General features: G+C 31.6%; 1 non-coding gene across 1 annotated transcript; it reads left to right on the top strand.

Moving 5' to 3' along the window:
• On the top strand, positions 6,206–6,278 carry TRNAE-CUC. Its single transcript has one exon. It is a non-coding gene; the product is annotated as a tRNA-Glu (tRNA).

The raw sequence follows: 6,574 nt of genomic DNA, 5'->3' as shown, positions 1-6,574 counted from the left end.
CACCACACCCATGATAAACATGACAAATTCTGCCACACCAAAGTGTGGCAGACACCACACCCATGACAGGCAGAGCAGATTCTACCACACCCCTACCACATGGGTGTGGCAGACACCACATCAAGGTGTGGTGGAGTCTGTCTTACTTATTTTTCACGTGTTTGTTGATTTTGATTATAGGTTTGGGTCTCCACTCTCAAGACCAACACAAACTACTTGAGGATTTTCATCTTTATAAAAATCACCTGAGTTTTATGTTGGTTGTACCATTTCATCTTGAACAACCAAATATATAAGCAGTAATTTAAACTCTAAGATTTGATTAAAAATAAAATAAAAAAAGAGAAGAAGAAATAAGAGAACTGGTTTTCATCTTGAAAAACAAATAAATAAAGTTAAAAAAGAATTATCATCTCTTTCTTTTCTTGTGACAGGTGTTTGAATCTTAATACAATTTGCAAGCAAACAAAACTTGAGTTATTTGCATATATACCCCTTACATCATGAGTATTTGAAAAAATACCCTCTAAATCTCAGTTTACAAAACTAGATTTCAAATCATTAATTTTGAAAAAAAAAATTATCCTCAAAAATCAATTCATCAACTTCGATAAGCTAATTTATAGATGAAATAGTCAAAATTTTAGCACTAAGTTGATGATTTGTTGATTTTAGGGGTATTTTTCATAAAGTTGACGATTTGAGGGATAGTTTTGCAAATACTAAAATTTAGAGGGTCTTTTTACAAACGTAACTATTGTTGGACCCTAAGGTCGCTATGAAAGAACCCTAGAGGGGGGTGAATAGGGTTTATGTTAATCTAATCCGATTTATACCAATTTAAAACTAATTAACAAAAATATCCTAGCAAATGACTTATGAACAATATATGAGCAAGAATATACAAGTTAACACAAGGGTAAGCAAACTAAACTAGATAGTAGGTAAAATAAACAATGAGCAATTGACAAATGCGATATAATGATAAACACAAAAATAAATACGCCAATACAATCACAAACAAAAGATATGTTCACGAGGTTCGGTCTCCATGACCTACGTCCCCGCTCCTCACATCGAGGAGATCTCCACTATCACGACACACCCGGTTTGGAAGCCGGAACTTCTCTACATACTCGGTTATCAAGTCAACCGACAACTCTCATAAATCCTCACAATGCACATACATAAGCTACAACCTCAAGTGTTAGTTCTCACGTATCGCCTCCCTCAAATGCTCAGAATTATCACCTCTCACTAGGCCACCGACGCCACTCCTCTCAGTATCGACTACGTCCTCACCACACACTCCTCTCGGTATACAAGTGTATTACAAAGTGATCTACACAAATAAAGGCTCAACAAATGATTATTCTCTAAACAATGTGAGAACTCAATTAGGCACAACTCAATGTTACTATCTCTCATAACCCTAAATATATTATGAATGTAAATACAATAAGCTCAAGTGGGTGTGTGTAACAAAGAGATTAATCAAATCTAAACTCAATATAAAACTAGCTTTAATAAGATGATAATCAAACAAATAAATATGAAGCTAGAAAAGAGTTTAGAAAACTTCTCAATAGATGACAAGAGATGGAGGGAGAATAGTTGATTGCTCAAACTCCAATAGATGATCTCCTCAAGCTCTTGTGGAATTAAATTCACAAACTCAAACACCTAATTGCTTAAAAGCTTCTAAACAAACATTAAATGAACTTAAAACCTTGTTTAAAACTCTTTAAACTTGTTTAAAATATTTCTTAAGTACCCTTAAAAGTATGAGGGCATGAGGTATATATAGACTCATGAAACAAGCTTAAAAACCAAGAAAAACACCCCCAAAACATTAAAATAAAAAAAAACAGAACTAGCCGTTACTGTGCAACGGTAACCTGCGCGGTCGACTGTGGTACTGTAGCACTATATATCCAGCTTTGTAAAATCAATTAAAAATAGTAAATCAACTCTAAAAATTATAAAATTTTTAGGGAATGTTCTAGACATATATAATAACATGTTAGAGAAATAATTTCTGAAAAATCATTTTCCAGTTGAGAGAAATAAATGTTTGAATATAGATATACGGTTTCTGAAAATCTGCTGATATACACGATTTTGTAAAATCAATTGGGCACAGTAAAACAACTCCAAAAATGGTAAAAATTTGAGAAAAGTTTCTAAACATGTAGATAAACATGTTAGAGAAATAATTTCTTAAATATCACTTCCCATTTGTGAAAACTCATCTATTTTTTAAAAAACATGCACGAACATGCACGAACGTTAACTTGTAAAAACTTGATTTTTACAAAACGAATTCAAACAACTTTGAAACACTTTCAAACATTCTTATAGACTTAATAAAAGATGTATATCATTGTTGTTAAGTCCATAAACTAAGAAAATAATCTTTTCACAAAATACAATAGAATATGAAACAAGTGAATGTGATATTTGTTTCATATCTATAAAACTAAATCAAAACAACTTTACCATATGAAACCAAACATGTATATATATAAATATGTATTTGTTTCATATTTAAACTTGAAATCCAATTTTCCAAAAACTTGTGTGTATATATATATAACTATATATACAAACCAAATGCGTGTGGGTATATATGATTGAGCTTAAAGTACCAACACACATAATATAAACCTAAACTAATGTTACCCAAGCTTGATCTTGATCTTCAATAAGCTCTATCTTGGTACACATACGGATGAAGCTAGAACTTGGATCTTGAACATGAATTGCGTAGGCTTCACTCCGCTATACCTCCAACCTCTATTGGATATGATCGTGTAGGCATAGTTTCATCCATCCTCCAATTTCTTGTTTGTCTACAATTGATACAAAAACACAAATACTAGACAAACAACATTAGAAATAAATTATTTGTAAATCATCATCAAAATAAGAAGGCCAACAACTATGAGTATGGTTATGTGCAAATACCCTTTTACTTTATTAGTTCAATCAGAAGTGATTAAAATTTTTGTAACTAGAAAGATTTAAATATCTAAAGGTGCTTTCCCCCCTTCATTTAGTTAGTGTTAAAGAAATAAATATCATCATCTGACTCTAGAGTAGGGGTGCATTTGCTCCGGATACGGCTCAAATATGTTAATTATTATATCCATATCCGCTTCCTCATCTCAGAAACGGACAATGGCGGAGCCAGAAATTCATAAGAGTGGTGTCACAATCTATACTACTTATAAAAGACAATACCCATATCAAAACTTTTGATTTGCTATTTTTCCCTTTCAAAAATTGATAATTCACAATTATACCATTAGTTGTAAATCCTTAAATAATTACCCATAACTCTTTATTAAATGCACATCCCACTCTCTCCCAAAATATTTGGTCAAGAATATAGTTATTATCAATAGTTTATAATCTAATACTACAGACAAATGCTTAGGTCTATATTTAGAATTTTAGAATGTCAATGTTTACTTTTTGGACTACCTTAATTACAAGTCGGGGACTTGCAACCTACTCTCCTCTCTAAGAAGTTGAAAAGACTGTTTTCAGGGACATTAAAGTTTAAGCTATGGGAGGACAAGAGTCTTGTAGAGACAACCTAAGAGCTAGAATTAGAGGATGGTGCATCTCATTCTTCATTACTTTGTGTCTTTTGAGCAATAGCTGCTAATGAGTCCAAATTTTCTACTCAAGACTATAAATTTCTTCCCAAACAGTCACACAATAGTATAAGATAGTTAATCAAATAATTATAATAACAAGATGTATAGTCTAGACTTTTAAAATTCAATTTGAATCAATGCATAAACTATGAACCAAATTAACTAACAAACAACATTTTTTATTTTTATATAACTTCTCTTCCATCTCTTAATCATAAATTAGCTCACACATTTTCTTCCACTCACCATAATACCTACTAAGCCAAATTCATACAATTACAAGAGAAAACTTTACTTAAACTCAGCTTGGATTAAAATGGAAAATTTAGCAGAGCACAAGATGTCAACTTCTTTCGAGAATCAAATTTGCTCAAGCATGTGTTAGCATGGTATGTTCCTCTATACTTCAATTAGAATTTTGAAAATGTGTTTCGAAACTTGATTATTGTAGACATGAGTCAATTTGGTACAATTTAAGTTGCTACAATCAATTTGATGATTAGTTTTTTTTGGATACATTGGGTTCGCTCGAATTTCAAAATGTATTATAAAAAGTCTAAAACGAGCAAATGTATCTTGATATCTCATTAGATTAAATATTTTTGAAATTCAACCCGCTAAACGCATTTCACAATGTAATTTGAAAACACATTGTACCAAAAAAATCTATGATGCTAATATCATGAAGTAGGGACATGATTAGGAATGCATTAGGCCAATTTTATTACCCTTTTGATGTTACAGTGAGAAATACATATAAACTTACTTATCGTGATTTCAGACAATAAAGTTGAATAAATACTACAGCCAACATCATATTCACATGCATCTAAAATAAACATTATATTTTTATTATAAGTAAGCCCTGTACTAAAGTGATATCTTCTGAAGCTTTTAACTTTTTACCTTCTAATTAATAACTTATTTTTATACATGACATTTATTTTTTATTTATTTCTCTCTATTCCTCTCCTTCCAACCATCCGACTTCTATTTCTGAGAATTGAATAGCCTGGGATGACGATAAAGATGTAATAGATTTCTATGGAAATGCTACTGCAATGATTCAGTGCTAAGGTTGTGAACTAGAGTTTGATAAAAGGCACATGAATGATATAATCAGTCTCTCTTGCAATTGTCACGAACTTCAATTAGTGACAAGTCCCCATTCGCATGATATATCTCAATCATCCTGACACGTCAATTTTAGCTTTAAGTTTAAGAAATTTATTTAGGAAAGTTCTTATTATTTAGCATTTCCTTAAATAGCTTGAACCTTAGTGTAAATTGAGCAAAGATGCGTCTCTCATCCCTAATACTAAAACATCTTTTAATGTTGCAATCGTGTTTACATAATAAGTTTTTCCATGCATAGGATTATAATTGTTTCGCCCTATTAATCCATGTCGGATATTAGTTATTTAGTAAATTCGACTCTCTATGTCTATATGTTTTGTTTCAGCTTCAAATGTTGATGATTAGTGTAGACTTTGATAAGATATTTAAAATTGAAACATGATATGAATTGGTTCCTTTTTTTTATCTCATTACCTTATAGATTCAGTTTACAATATATATAAAAAGTGATATCACTAAATTTTCTCTCACGTTCGATATAACTTGGAACTTTAATAAGATACAAAAGATATTAACTAAATATAATTACAATTGACTTGTACTTGTCTTCATAGTTTGAAATCATTGAGCAATAGCCTTAACCACTAAATACAACATTTTCAATATAATTTATGTATCTTTTCCCCCCTTTTTCAAAATTGATAGTATTTATAGCTCATTGATATGTGGCGAATTGAGCTATTTAAGTTTATGTTCCTAGGGTAACTTTAATTTTAAGTATGACCTATTAAAAGTTGATGGGTCACTACATACTATCTAAAGGTGTCACTCTGTTTTAAAGCTCGCATATGGTGCATTATTGTGTGATTGAGGGTGGTGTCAAGTATGCTGGCTCCGCCCCTGGATGCTGGCTCCGCCCCTGGATACGGATTTAGATATGGATATAGATAATGATATACCTTGATAATGAATACTTTTATCTATATTCACTAAAATTGGTTACGGATATGGATATGCATGCATATATATATATATATAAGCGGATATCCATGCAGATTCAAAGAAGATAGAAGAAAACTAGATAGTATTGAGAAAAATATAGTTCATGTGATAGGAAAGAGTTTATTAGTATGTTCATTATATCCGAAAAGCTAGGATTAAACAACTTTATCATCAAAATTAACCTTAAATATATAATCTATGAATTAAAACTACATAAAAGTTTGACTAATATGTATCCGGATATTTTGGATACAGATTCAGATATTTCACTATAAAAGCATATCTGTAACCATATCATAACCATATCTGTATTCTAAAAGATATAGTTATGAATATTTTTTCCGATATGGATACGGTTTAGCACATCTACTCTAGAATGTAGATAAAATTTGAATGATGTCATTAGATGTTGATAATATAAATTAAAACAATTAATATTTTTGGTGGTGCCAAGTCACCATTCCGTTGTAGTCTAGTTGGTTAGGATACTCGGCTCTCACCCGAGAGACCCGGGTTCAAGTCCCGGCAACGGAAATATTTTTCCCTAAAAATACAATAAATATTTTTGGAAAATAATTAAAAAATTCCACACATCAAGCAAAGGTTTTAGGGTGGAAAATCAATTTCAGTCTCGCTTAATTATTATATTTTCAACCCTACACTTCTGACCTTTTGCAATCCTCATTTTGGCGGCAAATAACCCTTCAATCCCTTTTTCAACTTCTCTGCCAAAATTAGGGTTTCCTTTTTCCCCTCTCTCGAAAAATGGTGGTCGGCGTTGAAAACCCTAGATCAACCGCCGGAACCGCCGCCATCAACGGCGGGATCGA

Source organism: Asparagus officinalis, chromosome 1, assembly GCF_001876935.1.
Source record: "Asparagus officinalis chromosome 1, Aspof.V1, whole genome shotgun sequence".
NCBI lineage: Eukaryota > Viridiplantae > Streptophyta > Magnoliopsida > Asparagales > Asparagaceae > Asparagus > Asparagus officinalis.
Note: the sequence above shows the minus strand (reverse complement) of the source record. Positions and strands in the feature narration are given on the sequence as shown.